This window comes from Nyctereutes procyonoides, unplaced genomic scaffold (assembly GCF_905146905.1).
Source record: "Nyctereutes procyonoides isolate TBG_1078 unplaced genomic scaffold, NYPRO_anot_genome, whole genome shotgun sequence".
Lineage (NCBI taxonomy): Eukaryota > Metazoa > Chordata > Mammalia > Carnivora > Canidae > Nyctereutes > Nyctereutes procyonoides.
Genome location: NW_026575135.1, coordinates 32,666,645 through 32,682,020, shown reverse-complemented (window position 1 = coordinate 32,682,020; position 15,376 = coordinate 32,666,645).

Sequence of the window (15,376 nt, the reverse complement as noted above, 5' to 3'; positions counted from 1 at the left end):
TTTTTGATCTGGAACCCAAGCACACCATTTACTGAGTTATTTGGTAAATAGGCCGAAGTAAGATGCTCAATTCAGGGATCTATCACAACCCAAATTCAGAAGTCCATCTCTTAGAGGGAGAAGCATGCTTACCATTTTTAAGACTTATTTCTTATGCATCAGACCACTGATACCCTGGAAATTTCAGATAACATATCTGAATTATTATGGTGTTTGTTTTCCCATTCTCTGGCATGCATGCATCTTAACAAGATATCTAGTGTTTTACTTCTTTCTACTCACCTGGTTCAATTGGTATGATATTATCCATGTGGTGAGCTTGCTTGATGTCCTGAAGAGAAGAGAAACAAATTCCCAGTGGACTAGACGATCAGAGAGAGAGAGAGAGAGTTGATCTCTAAGGAGGAACACTAAAGTACATTACTGTTCCGATGGCCTTTACTAACAAGTACAGAGAAAAAAAGTATTTTTTTCAGTTTTGTCATTTATTTTTTATTAACATACAGTGTCATATTAATTTCAGGGATACAATGTAATGATTTGACATTTCTATATATTACTTAGTGTTCATCATAATAAGTGTACTTTTAATCTTCTTTATGTATTTCATTCATCCCCCCACCCACTTCCCCTGGTATGAGGTAATATCTCATTGTGGTATTGATTTGTATTTCCCTAATGATGAGTGATGTTGAGCATCTTTTCATGTGTCTGTTGGCCATTTTTTTTAAAGATTTTATTTATTTATTCATGAGAGACACAGAGAGAGGCAGAGACACAGGCAGAGGGAGAAGCAGGCTTCATGTAGGGAGCCTGATGTGGGACTCGATCCTGGGTCTCCAGCATCACACCTGGGCTGAAGGCTGCACTAAACTGCTGAGCCACCAGGGCTGCCCCTGTTGGCCATTTTTATGTTTTCTTTGGAAAAATGTTCAGGTCCTTTGCCATTTTTATTTTTAAAACATTTATTTTATTTGGGAGAGGGAGAGAGAGAGAAAGTGTGAGTGTGCTCACACAAGCAGGGAGAGGGGCAGAGGGAGAGGGAGAGGGAGAGGGAGAGAGAATCTCAAGAAGACTGCACTGAGCACAAAGCCTGATGCAGGCCCAATCTTACAACCCTGGGAATATGATCTGAGCTGAAATCGGGAGTCAGACACTTAACCAACTGAGCCATCCAGGTGGCCCAGCCATTTTTAATCAGATTATTTGGTGTGTGTGTGTGTGTGTGTGTGTGTGTGTGAAATTGTATAAGTTCTTTATATATTTTGTATATTAACCCTTTATCAAATATGTTATTTGCAAATATCTTCTCCCATTCAGTAGGTTGCCTTTTGTTTTATTGATGATTTCCTGTGCAAAAGCTTTTTATTTGAAGTAGTCTCAATAGTTTATTTTTGCTTTGTTTTCCCTTGCCTGAGGAGACATATCTAGACATTTCTATGGCCAACATCAAATAAATTACTGTCTTTATTTTCTTCTAGAAGTTCTGTGGTTTCAGGTCTCACATTTACATCTTTAATCCATTTTGAAGGTTTTTTTTTTTTAAGACATTTGTTTATTTTAGAGAATGAGCAAGAGTGAGAGTGACAGAGACAGAGAGCATGCACATGCTAGAGGAGGAGGGACAGAAGGAGGGGCAGAGGGAGAGAAAATCCCCAGCAGACTTCCCACTGAGCACAGAGGCTGCTGGGGGGTTCAGTCTCATGACCTGAGATCATGTCCTGAGCCAGAATAGAGTTCAGTGCTTAACTAACTTAGCCACCCAGCTGCCCCTTGAGCTTATTTTTGCATATGATATACAATTATATTGAATCTATAGATTGCTTTGAGTAGTATGGGCACTTTAACAACATTGGTCCTTCCAATCAATGAGCATGGAATATCTTTCCTTTTTTGTGTGTGTCATCTTCAATTTCTTTCATCACTATATTATAGCTTTTGGAGTACAAGTCTTTCTCCTCTTTGGTTAAGTTTGAGAAAAGGTATTTTTGAGATCAATAGTCTCAAACTAGAAAAACGGAGCAGTTGCTGATTTGCCCCAATAAAACAAGCACATCTGGAAATACAGCTACAGTTGTGGTTACCACCTAATTAAGTTTATGATAGTACACTGTCATGCTTCAAGACCCATCTATCTTACCCATAGACCAAATAGGTGTGTTGAATGGGGATGTGGGGATATGGCACGACTCTCCGTGATGGTGACAGAAATCCCGACATCATTCTCTCCAGGAATGTGCTATTGCTTTTTTTTTTTTTTTTTTAACTACTGTGGCTGAGAGTGGAAGTTCCAGAGACTTCCATTTGAGACTTGCTATTGTAATCATCCTAAATCTGTAGGTCAGGGATCCAGTGTGCAGATTCTACCAATTGCTGAGTATGTCTCTTTCAAATATGCTTTCCAGAGTAGAGGAAATAAACATGGGGTAATTTGGGGGCATCCATTGACTTCACTGTGAAACTTATCTGAGCCAAAATGTCATTGATGATTAGATCTCATTTCTCTTCCTTAAGTCTTATCTAGCCTGGTGGATCACAGTGGTAATTTTGGGTTCTTAGGAAATAATCACTGTCTAATAACCCCGAAAATTATGATTATTTATCTTTCTCTGATGTGTAATCACCTGGTAAATTGGCTCATGTCCTTTTGGAGAAAGCCAGGAGGAAGATTTATAGTTTAAATTATTGAAAGTCAAGGTACCTGGGTGGCTCAGCAGTTGCTTGTCTGCCTTTGGCTCAGGTCATTATCCTGAAGTCCCAGGACTGAGTCCTGCATCAGGCTTCCCTCAGGGAGCCTGCTTCTCCTCTGCCTATTTCTCTGCCTTTCTCTCTGTGTCTCTCATGAATAAATTAATAAAATATTTTTAAAGATAAAGAAAGTATTAAAAGTGTGGCAGGGTCCCTCCTCAGGTGGACCCATCCTCAATTTCTGTAAAAGGCTCTAGAGCTATAAAAAGGTTCAAGCCTAGAAGTTTGTGGAGGAAAATAACTTATTTTATGGTGATTAAAGAAGTTTTATCAGACTTAGAATTTTTCTACTTAGACAAATGAAATATGACTTTTTCAGATTTCCTACCTATTTTAGTCCTAGAGACACAATGATTGATTAGTCAATGCCAAAGAGCTCTGGCACACTGTTTCAGTTCTGTGTTGTTATTATTTTTTAATAGTATTCATGCCCTTCTAGGGTTCTTTTTTTAATTTTTATTTATTTATGATAGAGAGAGAGAGAGAGAGAGAGAGAGAGGCAGAGACACAGGCAGAGAGAGAAGCAGGCTCCATGCACCGGGAGCCCGACGTGGGATTCGATCCCGGGTCTCCAGGATTGCGCCCTGGGCCAAAGGCAGGCGCTAAACCGCTGTGCCACCCAGGGATCCCCCTTCTAGGGTTCTTGAAAAAAAAAGTGTACTCACTGTTCTGTGTTGTATGTTACTGGTTCTATGTATGTCCATTAGGTACTGTTGGTTGGTTGTATTGTCTAGTACGTCTATATTCTTGCTGATTTTTGTCTAGTACTTTTATGAATTGCTGAGAGTGGGGTATTAAAGTTGCCAATTGTAATTGTGGTTTTTGTCTCACTGCTTTGGCAAAACATACCCCACCACCACCCTGCCAAGACACACCCACACAACTTGTATTCCATGCAGAAAATGTTACTATTATTGAATTAAATAATCAGGAAGAGTATGATTTGGTGATTGTTGATATTCTGAGTTTTTGTCATTCTCTTTCATAGTTTCAAAACTATTGCAGATACTTTGGTTCATGTATCACATTCCATAATTTATAATTTATTGATTTTTTATTTGAAAACTCATATTTTCTTTTTTTAAGATTTTATTTATTTATTTTAGAGAGAGAGGGAGTGCATGCACATGGGGGGAGGGGCAAAGAGTGAGAGAGAGCGAAAGAGAGAGAGGACCTCAAGCAGACTGTATGCTCAGTGCAGAGCCTGATGAGGGGCTCAATATCATGACCCTGAGATCGCGACCTGAGCTGAAACCAAGAGTCACAGTTAACTGCACCATCCAGATACCCTGAAAATTTATATTTTCTAACATACACTCGACACTTCCTGAAAATACCAGTATAAATGAAGTCTTTTAATTTTTGGTCTTTTTAGTTTTTATTTTTTGTACGAATGTGGAAACCTGTAGCTATTTCCCTGGGTGGAACACACTGTGGATTTTAAATGCATTATCATAACTTTGATTAAAAAACAGTGTGTCTTAACACGTGGTCAAGCAGTAGCTATGAGTTCACAGCTTAAGCCAATTTACTCTTCCTATGAATACACATAGCAATGCTAAATAAAAATGCATTTATTTAAAAATTAAATGCATATAGTCCTGTTCAAAAACAAGATAAATTTTTTTTTGTAGAAAAGAACAGAAACTGACAGTAATAAAGAAAAGGTACATATTTCTTGGGCTTTAGGGACCGAAATGGTGAGAGGCAAATGGGAATTCAATTGCTTTGGACTAATGTCAGTCAATTGTGCCTTCTGCTTATGAGTAGAGAAACAAGTTGATGAATGAAAGTTGGAGGATGTGGCTAGGGTTCCATGACAAGGAAAGAAAGCTGAAAAAGGCTGCCACAATTGCCTAGAGTTATACCTTAGCTGGGATGATAGGAAGGAGAAAACAGTCATGTAAACAGGATCTGATCATGCTCTATATGGTCTTTGATACCACTAATAGGAGCCTTGAGGTGCCATTATAATAAATGGTTGTAGATTAGAGGTCTTGAGGGTACAATGTAGGCAAGCTTAAACTATTAGATACTGAAAAATGAACACAGAGAATAAGAAGAGAAGCAAAGTGAACTACCCACTAACGATAGGCATGCAAATTAAAATTTTAATGCATATGAGGAAATCTATTTCCAGGATATGACCATCTCAAGGAACAATTATGACATGAGATTATGTCCATGAAATTCAAATAATAGAATGATTTGAAGATGACATTAAAATTAATATATTTAAGAGCCTCAAAGATATAAAAGTAGATAAACCAGTTAAAAAGAAATTAATTTATGAAACAAATTCAGGCTGAAATGTATTTCTAAAAAACAGATACAGATAATAAAAAACAATTTAAAATTCTAGGAATAAAACATTGAGAAAAGAATTAGCTAATTGGAAAATTGTACTGAGAAGTTCATCTGGAAAGCACAGAGATAAAGAAATGAAAAAGATAAATGGGTATTTAGAATGATTGTGGGAAATAGATTTTCTCAATCTGTTGAGCTCCAAAATATGTCTATAGGAGTCCAAAGAATAGAAAATTAAGGAAATTGTGGAGAATAACAGCTAAAGTAGATTCAGTTGTACAGTAGTAGAAGAAAGAGAAAAAGAAACAGTTAAAATATGTGAGTAAATGTTATTAACTATTCTGTCTACTTTTTTAAATATTAAAAAATGTGGGACTATAGATCTAAGCAACAACATGGAAAATATAGGTGGGGAAAAGGGTATTTATAAGATTTTTGTCTTTTTTGGGGTGGAATGGAACAGATTTTAAGTAATTTTAGGACTTCTTAGAAATATTTTAAGTATGCATGTTGAAAATATAAAGGTTATCACTAAAGAAGAATATTAAAATTTATAACTTTCAAACCATGAACTATACTGATACACATTTTAAGTTATTTTTCCTCAGCTGTTCTACTTCTTGAATAGAATCATAACCTTACTTGCCTTTCCCCCTCTGATCTCCTACAGGGACTTCTCACTGAATAAACCCAATTGGAAGCCAGAGGGAAAGGAAGCTGGGTGATGTGCCCACATAGATCAACCTTTGGGACACAGAATAGAATGGAGAAGTGGGAGAGTTGATCTGTGGTATAAAGGAACATATCTAGTACAGCCTCATTGCAAAAATAAATCCCAGATAGAATAAAGGCTCATATGTGAAAAGTATAACTTTGAAATGATTAAAAGATAATATGAGATTGTCTTTATATTTAAGTGATTTGGGAATATTTCTTTAGCAAGATCCTAAAAACCTACATCCCAAAAGACAGATGAATGGAACTATAGTAGAATTAATTTTTAAATAGTAGTATGCAAACAATCAAAGATAAATAACAAATTACATATAAAACACACAAAAGATGAGTATTATGGACCAATAAAGTTGGCCAAATAATCATTGGAAGATGTAAACCATTACACAGCAGTTAACGTGAACTGGTTGGATCTTTATGTATCAATAGGGATTTTGTCTTAAGACAAAAATACTGAATTAGGGCCCTTGGGTGGCTCAGGTCTGACTTTGGCTTGGGTCATGATCCTGGGGATCTGGGGTCAAGCCCAAATAGAATCTGGCTACCTGTTCAGTGGGGAATCTGCTTCTTTCTCTCCCTCTGCCCCTTCTCCCATGTGCTTGCTAGCCTGTGGTTGCTCAATCTCTTCCTCTCTCTCTCTCTCAAATAAAAAAATCTTGAAAAAAATACTGAAATACAGAAAACTCATGAAATTATTAGGTATGAAATACATTTATGGGATCCCTGGGTGGCGCAGCGGTTTGGCGCCTGCCTTTGGCCCAGGGCATGATCCTGGAGACCCGGGATTGAATCCCATATCGGGCTCCCGGTGCATGGAGCCTGCTTCTCCCTCTGCCTGTGTCTCTGCCTCTCTCTCTCTCTCTCTCTCTCTCTCTCTCTCGTGTGACTATCATAAATAAATAAATTAAAAAAAAGAAATACATTTATTGTGATTATAATGGAATAATTCCATTTCTGAAAATTAAAACTACAATACATACTTTGTATTTACAGATGGATATGCAGTTCAAGTACCAACAGATTAGTTATAATAAAGATTCATATTAGTTATGTGTAACTAAGATTGAAGGGGGAATGGGAGTAGGGAGTGTAACATAGGCCCTTGAATGTATCTCTGATGTTTTATTTGTTAAAACTTAAATATGACAAAATGCCAGTTTTACTTAATTCAAGAAGTATAGCTACCTTGTATTACCTTTTCTTTTTAATTTTCTGGGCTTTAAAACTTTTAAAAAATAACAAAAAGGAAGAACACTTTATTCATGCAATACAAAAATACTTTCTCAGATATGTGAGAGTGATTAGGGTCTTCGTGAGATCACTAATTTTAATTCTATAAACCAAGTTCTTGATGGAAGTTAAGCAGTTACTTTGGTGCTTTCTCCAGTCCCACTGTTTCTCTGGTAATGGACCCAAACAAGCAAGAAGTATTTTTCCCGTCTTTCCTTCCCATAGCAAAAAGAGTCTTAAAAATATTCCCAGGAGTTCAGGAACTGAGCAGCCAGAAAGTGGTTCTTAATTCATGCATAAGTGTTAATCGATTTTTTTTAACTCAATAAGCAACACGTACAAAACGATATTCTCGGCTATGTAGATAAATGCAGAAATGATCTTAGAGGAAAAGTGGGTGGCAGGGGATTAGCATTTACCCAACCCCTCCTGTGTGGCAGGCCCTAAACAGGAATGTAAGTGCACAGACTGTGGATATGGAGCCCTTTAAATCTGATGTTTTTAAATAGATACTTCATATTTATTTAATTTTGGCAGTTAGAAACTTGTTTCTGATCAATAAAAATGGAATGCCTCTGTTCCAAGTAAGGGACTCATTGCATAAACTAATTACCACAGCATTTAACCTGTTTGCAGTTAGATCTGTTGCACTCTTTTGTCACTGACACTGCAGAGAGAAGCATCTTTCTTGGACAGAGGTAGGGAGCTTCACGTTTTGTTTAGATCGTATTTGAACTTTCCTTTCTTGATCTTTTCTGTTGGCAGGACATTTCCTATCATTTGGGGGATTTCATTCTTTCTCTGGTTTCTTTTTCTGGTTTTCTGAATCACAAAGTTAAATGAGTCACATCAAAACTCAGAGCAAGATTCTAAGGTTCAAGTCTTGATTTTGTTACTTTCTGTTTGACCTTTCTTGGGCAACATACTGACTTTTTAATGTTTCAGTGACCTCATCTGACAATTGAGATGATTCTAATATCACCTCACTGAGAGAGGTGTTTCAGGTGGAGGGTGGTAGATTTAAAAACTAGGAAATAACACTTCTATGTCACTTCAACAATGAGCAGCATTAAACCTCTGCAAATGAAACCTATATATATTTTTTAAAGAATTATAATGTAGATGATGAAACAACTTACTTGTTCTTGGAAAAGAACATGATGCCGCACAATCCTGTGCTCCTTATTTTGGATCTGATGCCTGAGGCCGTGAGCTGTTCACTCAACATTTGTACTATGCCATCTTCCTCTTGCTCAGAATGGGTCCATTCTATAAAGAGTGCTTTTTAAAACTTCCACTTGAGGGCACTGTCTACCTCTGTGGGGATTGAAATACCACAAATGTCCAGTTACATAAAGAACTTTTTTGGACACTTGATTTAACTCATCCCATATTTCCAATGTATTCCAAAGTTATGTTAGTTCTCTTTATTGATTGTTGCTTCAGGCAGATGCTATCCTGACCTATGCTAAGCACTTAGACATTTCATTACATTGCATTAATCTTCTCAAATATCTTGAGGAGAATACTTGTCCCTATTTTATAAATGAGCAAACAGCCTGAGAAAGGTTAAGTAATTCTCCCAAGTTGTCCTAGCTAGTAGGTATAGTAAAACCCAAACTTAAGCCTCGATCAGCCTAACTACAAAACTGGTTGACATCCTTTCATTGTGTCTCTCTTTTTAATGTATATACATATTTGCAAATATGTATGATGTATATATATAGATTACTCATGTATGTGCATAAGTATGTATGTGTATATAGCATTTGTGTATATATTTATAATGTATGTGTAATTTAAAAATTTAGTGGGTAAATATATATATAAGATTATGTTTAGACTATATTTAAAAAACTACATTTAGATTATATTTTAAAATAGGTCCAAATTAAGTATCCTGATGAAGAAAATACACAGATAAAATTATTTGCAGAGGAAATTCTGTTTTCTTGCTGAATAATAATGCAATAAATGTGCTAAAGCAGAGCCAGCACACCCAACTGTTTTATCACAGTGGCAAACTATAATAAAATACCAAATTACTGTCTAGAAACAAAACACATTGTTATTGTTACCAAGAGTTGCTTTAACTAATAGGAAAGCATCCTGGCCCATTTAAGAGGTGATTTCCCCCCCCCCCATTTCTTGTAAAATTGAATTAGGTAGAGACTTTAATATTATTTGTATTTATAGAGAATCAGCTCCTAGAGCAGACTAAGCCACTAATTCACATGAAGTTACTATTTCCCAGTGTAAGTAAAAGCAAAAGAGATAGTATGCATTATTATTCCATTTGTATGCAAATATGTAAAAATTCCTCCAGGTAACCTCGTTGGTATTTGCCACCTCTCCCTTTTTAAATGGTGCTAAATTGAATGCTCTTTTAAAAAAATTTTCAAACTTGAACAATCTCATTAACAGAAAGGTGATTGGGAAGAGCATTGAAATAATTATCACTTGAGCTTTGTATAAGTGAGCACTTTCTTTCTTCATAACCAATAGTAAGCATTTCTTGAATGCTTTTTGTGTCCGGGGCATTGTGCTGAGCAGGAGTAAAGCATATTTCCTGCCCTATTTGAAAGGAGGGCTTCATATGGGAAGGACAGAAGGTATTCCCAGTCTGTGTCAGGACTATGGGAATGAGGAAGCTGGACAGCAGAGAAAGGCTAGAGCCTGACTGAGATGTCCACATTTCTCAAGATTTTGCCAGTACAGTGCTTTGTTACATGCAATATAGTTAATATATTCCAGGCATTTTGAGGAGAAAATGGTGCTAGGTAACCATGGAAGTGCCTTTCTTCCCATCTCGTTAATTTAGCAAGAACTTTGGCTCAACAGCTCTTGACTTAGTACAAGAGAACAGTTGATGCTAGAGGCTGAGGCCTCTTCCATACCCCATAATTTCTAATAGGATCACTTCTCATACCAGGAAGCCACTATTGGTTTTTGGTAACCTACACGTTCTCTGCAGTACTGTTTTGTTCTTTTTTCCTGTATCCAGAGTATTATGAAGTTAGATTCCTTCTCTGGAACTTTTCCATGTTGCATGCAATATTGCTAAGCCTGCTGCTAGCACAGCTACCTCTGTGGGACAAAGAGTTTAAGAGACTGTGTACATTCTGCTACTTTTCTGTTTTTTAATTGGAATAAAACATCATATTAATGTTGCTGATGGTGATAATGGTGTGTGTGGTTGTGATCTCTTTACATTGACACGTTTATTTATAAAATGCCATGCGTGAGCAGTTAGGGCAAAGACCACTAAATCAGTTATAATTAGAGTCACAACAAAAACAATCTTTTCTTTGAAGTCTGGCATGTCACCTGTGCTCAGAACCAAAGGACCAACTAATTCACAACCTGTGGATGTGTCTGCATAAATATGCCAATGAATTGATTGTTCTGTCCATGCTTGTTGTAAAGGGACATGTTAAAGAACCCAGATTGTGAAAAAGATTTTAATTCAGGCACATCAAAGTGGAAATTTTTTGAGAATACATCAGCAGAAGTGTTAATGTTAGATAATATGTTATAAATTTTAATAATGACCTTTAACACTCCAAGAGCAGGAATTGCCAGAGGCTTGCTACTGTCATCGCCTCAAGTTCTAGTTGAACAAGCTTTCATTTGGCCCTCCAGAGGGACTACTGATGAAATCACTTTTGAGAATGTCAGAACTGGATAAAACGTTTTCACACACATTACTACTGACAGGCAAACCTGGTGGGCTGATGTCAAAAACATAAAATCACATCCTAGACCTTTTTGAAATGCTTTGCCTGTCCCCTCTACGAATAAAGAGCCATTTATATGAACTTCCTGGATGAGACCTAGATGCACGTCAAGAGACACGTAGAGTTGATAGCAATAGTCATTGCTGGGGCTTTGAGATGGAGATGTTGTTTTCCAAAATCTGGAGACCAATAGGGAAAACTATGACATTTACTTTCCATGGAGAGAGTTATATAGTTCTGTGAAGATTTGAAGCAGAGCGTCAAACCAAAAATAAATATGCAAAAAAAAAAATGCTTGGATTATAAAGCCTCTTTGACAATGACAGCCATTTTAGCTCAACAAAATATATAACTGAGTTTTCCCCCCATTTAAAAATGTACTTGTTTTAAAGAAAGTAAACAGTATAAACGACATATAATAAGACATAACTTTTTTCCTTCTCTTTGTCCCTTGTATTCATTTCTTTGGTATACTTCACAATTTTTTTAAAAGATTTTATTTATTTATTCATAGACACACACAGAGAGAGGGGCAGAGACACAGACAGAGGGAGAAGCAGGCTCCACGCAGGGAGCCCCATGTGGGACTCCATCCCGGGTCTCCAGGATCACACCCCAGGCTGCAGGCGGCGCCAAACCAATGCGCCACCAGGGCTGCCCTACTTCTACAATTTTTAAATGCAAATATAAGCAAATAGGTATTACATTTTATTCTTATCTTCACTCTCCTTTTATGTGATTCTGAAGGTAACACCTTGTTTTATTCATTTAATAACCTATACTGTATATTGTATATTACCATATCAAACTCAAAGTGATTCCTTGTTTATTTCCCTTCCTACCTTTTAAACATAACTGCATAGTATTTCAGTGTATGGATGTAACAATTTAAATGGTTTCTCATGAAGGCAATCTGTGTGGTTGCCAATTTTATGCAATTGCAAAGAATACTGCAATGGATACTTAAATATATGTCATTTTGATTGTGTACAATTATATTTGTAGGATAAATTCTGTAAAATTGAATCCAGATAATTTATAATTTTGAAAGATCTTGCCAAAATGCTTTCAACAGGTTAAGCTAATTTGTGGCCTCAGCAGCAATTTATGAGCATCTTAACATAGTAGGTCAGAAACATTTTGGGCTTTAATAGATTAAAAATATTTAAGATGTCTAGATAAAAAGCTTATCAATGAAATTTTAATCTGGCATTTGTTTTAAGAGAGTTAAAAACCTCTGTTCAGTTGTTTAGGGGCCATTTGTATATCCTTATTTCTTTTTCTTTGAACTTACCTGTGTATATACTATGCTCATTTTTCTATTGGATCATTATTTTTTTCTTATAAACTTTAAGAACTCATTCTGTATTAGAAAGATTAGTATTTTATTTCTTATGTATAACTTTTTTATCTATTGACTTTACTTAGGATGATTTTTTGTTTTGCAGATTTATTTTTGATTATAATTTTTATATAATAGAATACATTAATTTTTTCCTCTTGAGCTTCTGAACTTTGAGTATAAGTTAGAACATTGCCTGGGATCCCTGGGTGGCGCAGTGGTTTGGCACCTGCCTTTGGCCCAGGGTGTGATCCTGGAGACCCGGGATCGAATCCCACGTCGGGCTCCCGGTGCATGGAGCCTGCTTCTCCCTCTGCCTGTGTCTCTGCCTCTCTCTCTCTCACTGTGTGCCTATCATAAATAAATAAAAATTAAAAAAAAAAAACATTGCCTACTTCAGGGAGGGCATACCTTTCACTCAGGGTCTTGAGATCAAGCCCCACCCAGGCTTCATACTGGACATGGTGCCCTCTTGAGATTTCTCTCTCCCTTCTCCCCCTTCCCATTCCACTCATTCTCTATGTCTCTCTAAAAATAAATTAAAAAAATCTTAAAAAGTTGCCTACCTCAAAGCAATAAAATAATTGTCCCAAGTTTTATTCTACTGGCTTGATATATACACACACATATATATATATAGTGATTAAAATGATTAATATATATAATATGAAGATATTAAAATATACAAATATACAAATATAAAGAATATAAAATAAATGTAGAAATATAAAATATAAGAACACAAATGAACTGGGGCACCTAGGTGGCTTAGTCGGGTTGAGCCTCCTGCTCTTGATTTCCCCTCGGGTAGTGATCTCCAGATTGTGGGATGGAGTCCTGCATTGCACTTTTGCTAAGTGTGAAGTCTGCTTGGGATTCTCTCTCTGCCTCTCCCTCTGAGCATTCCCCCCATTAATGCATGTGCACACACACACTGTCTCTCAATAAATAAATAATCAAATCTTTTAAAAAGGTACAAATGAACAATATGCAATTATTAATATGTAATTATTAATAAAACTTCAAATATTATATATATTTACACCTTTGACACAAGGTTGGATAGTTTTATTTTTTAAATTTCCATCTGAGAAGGACTCTTTGATTTTGAATTTAAACTTATTTTATATTTTTTTAAAGATTTATTTATATATTTGAGAGAGAGAGAGTAGTGGGGAGGAGAGACAGAGGGGGAGAGAGAGGGAGGATCTCTAGTAGGCTCTGCACTGAGTGTGGAGCCCACTGCAGGAGCCCACCACAGGGATTGATTTCACAACCCTGAAATCATGACCTGCTCTGAAACCAAGAGTCAGACAGTCAACCAACTGTGCTGCCCAGGCACCCCTATTTTTCTATGTTTTAATCAGAGAATATGTATTCTTTCTAGTATTCTAGTTTTTAACATTTATTGTTTTTTTTTTTGTGTGTGTGTGTGTGACCTAATCATGTTCTACTACTAATATATTTCAAATTTTGCTTCTATCTCCTGTATTATTTTATGCTTTAAAAGGTTGTCATATTATGACATATGTATAAGTTAATGACTTTAATGTATTCACTGTGATTTGTATTTATTAGACTTATAAAATATCCTTTTAACTTTTTTTTTGATTTTTAATACATTGGCTGGAATTCTCCTTCATCTGATTCATCTGACAATTATACCACAATCCCTATATTTTCTTTTTTCCTGCATTATGTGGTTTATACCTTTCACTCTCTTTATTTTCAAACTTCCCGATCATTTGTTTTAGCAACATTTGTTCATACAGCACAGAGGTAATACCATGTTTGTAGTTTGGTATGAAAATTGTGTTCTATTTTTCAGATATTGGTTTCATTGTAGCTAATTTTAATAAAATCTCTTGGTTTAACAATGACTACATACATAAATTACCTTTAGTCTGACTAAAGGCAGAATGGAGAGTTACTGGTGCAGGTAGTAGGAAAAAATATGTTGAGTCATGTGCTGGCTTATGATAAACCTTTCTGCATGGAAGTTTTCACTCACATTTCATTGGCGCAAGTAAATTACTATCATATTGAAGTTCAAAGCAGAGCAGAGGGGTGAACAATCTTATCTTTAACCTAGAAACATGAGACCAGGAATATTTGTGCATAGTTTATGATTACCATCTGAAGTTGTTTGATGTTTTGATTTGTGATTTTTAAGCCGACTACGTAGGTAGATTATTTAGGAGGTCTTGATTTGAGGACTAAAATATATAAGAGAAGAGTCTAAATACTTTTGGACATTTTCATTCTTCAGTGAATGACTTGGATCATATTTTTTGCATCTATGAACCAAATATGTTTTGGATATGGAGACATTTTGAATTTCTAAAATACTTGGCTAATGGGAATAGTAATGATAATAACGATAGCAATGATGATAATCGCAATGGAGAAGATAATGATAGGAAAAATATTGCCTAGAAATGTAATTATGGTATGGAAAATAGTAGAACTTCATTTAAAGGCCAGTAACATTTATTTTATGGCATTAGGAGATAATATTTCTAGAATAACAGCTTGCAGCAATGACCAGAATGCTTTCTACTCCTGGTTTATGGAATAATCTGTTTCTTTGGGCTCACTTTCTTACAATACATAATTTATGTTTCCAATTCACAGTTTTCTTTCTCTTATTATTGTAAGTACTTTTGTTGGAGTTTACTTGCTCATATGATTTTAAACACAAGAGCCATTAAAATTGTACAGCTGAACCTTAAAATTGTGGTAACCTGTAATAACACTCTGCATGGTACCTTCACCACAGTAAGTGCTCAAATTTTATTTGTTGCATGACTCCCTGTAAAGAAGAATTTTTTGACTGAAGAGAAATTGTAGTCTGTGTCTTTTATCACCTGCCACCTCACAGATAAACCAGAAAAGAACTGAAATTTCAGAGAAAACATGTTTGTGCCTTGTGTTCATTAATTCAAATTAGTCATAATAAAATTCAGGTTAGATCAGGCTTATGTAAGGATACAGAAAATTATTTTTCTCTGGTGAACCTTAAACTGAGAGAAGGTATTAGTTTGTTATTATTGATTGAGCATTTAATATGTGCCAATAATTTTATCTTATTGATCACTTAATGAAGTAGGGATTATTATTATATTTATAGTCATTTTCTGATGAGAAAACTTTCCTGACTATTCAGATTACAAAATAATGGAAGTATGATTTGCACTCAGAAAAGCCAAACTTCAGAACCCATTATGTGTGAGATGACCTTGCCACCATGGTTGAAGAAGTTTCCATTATTGCATTA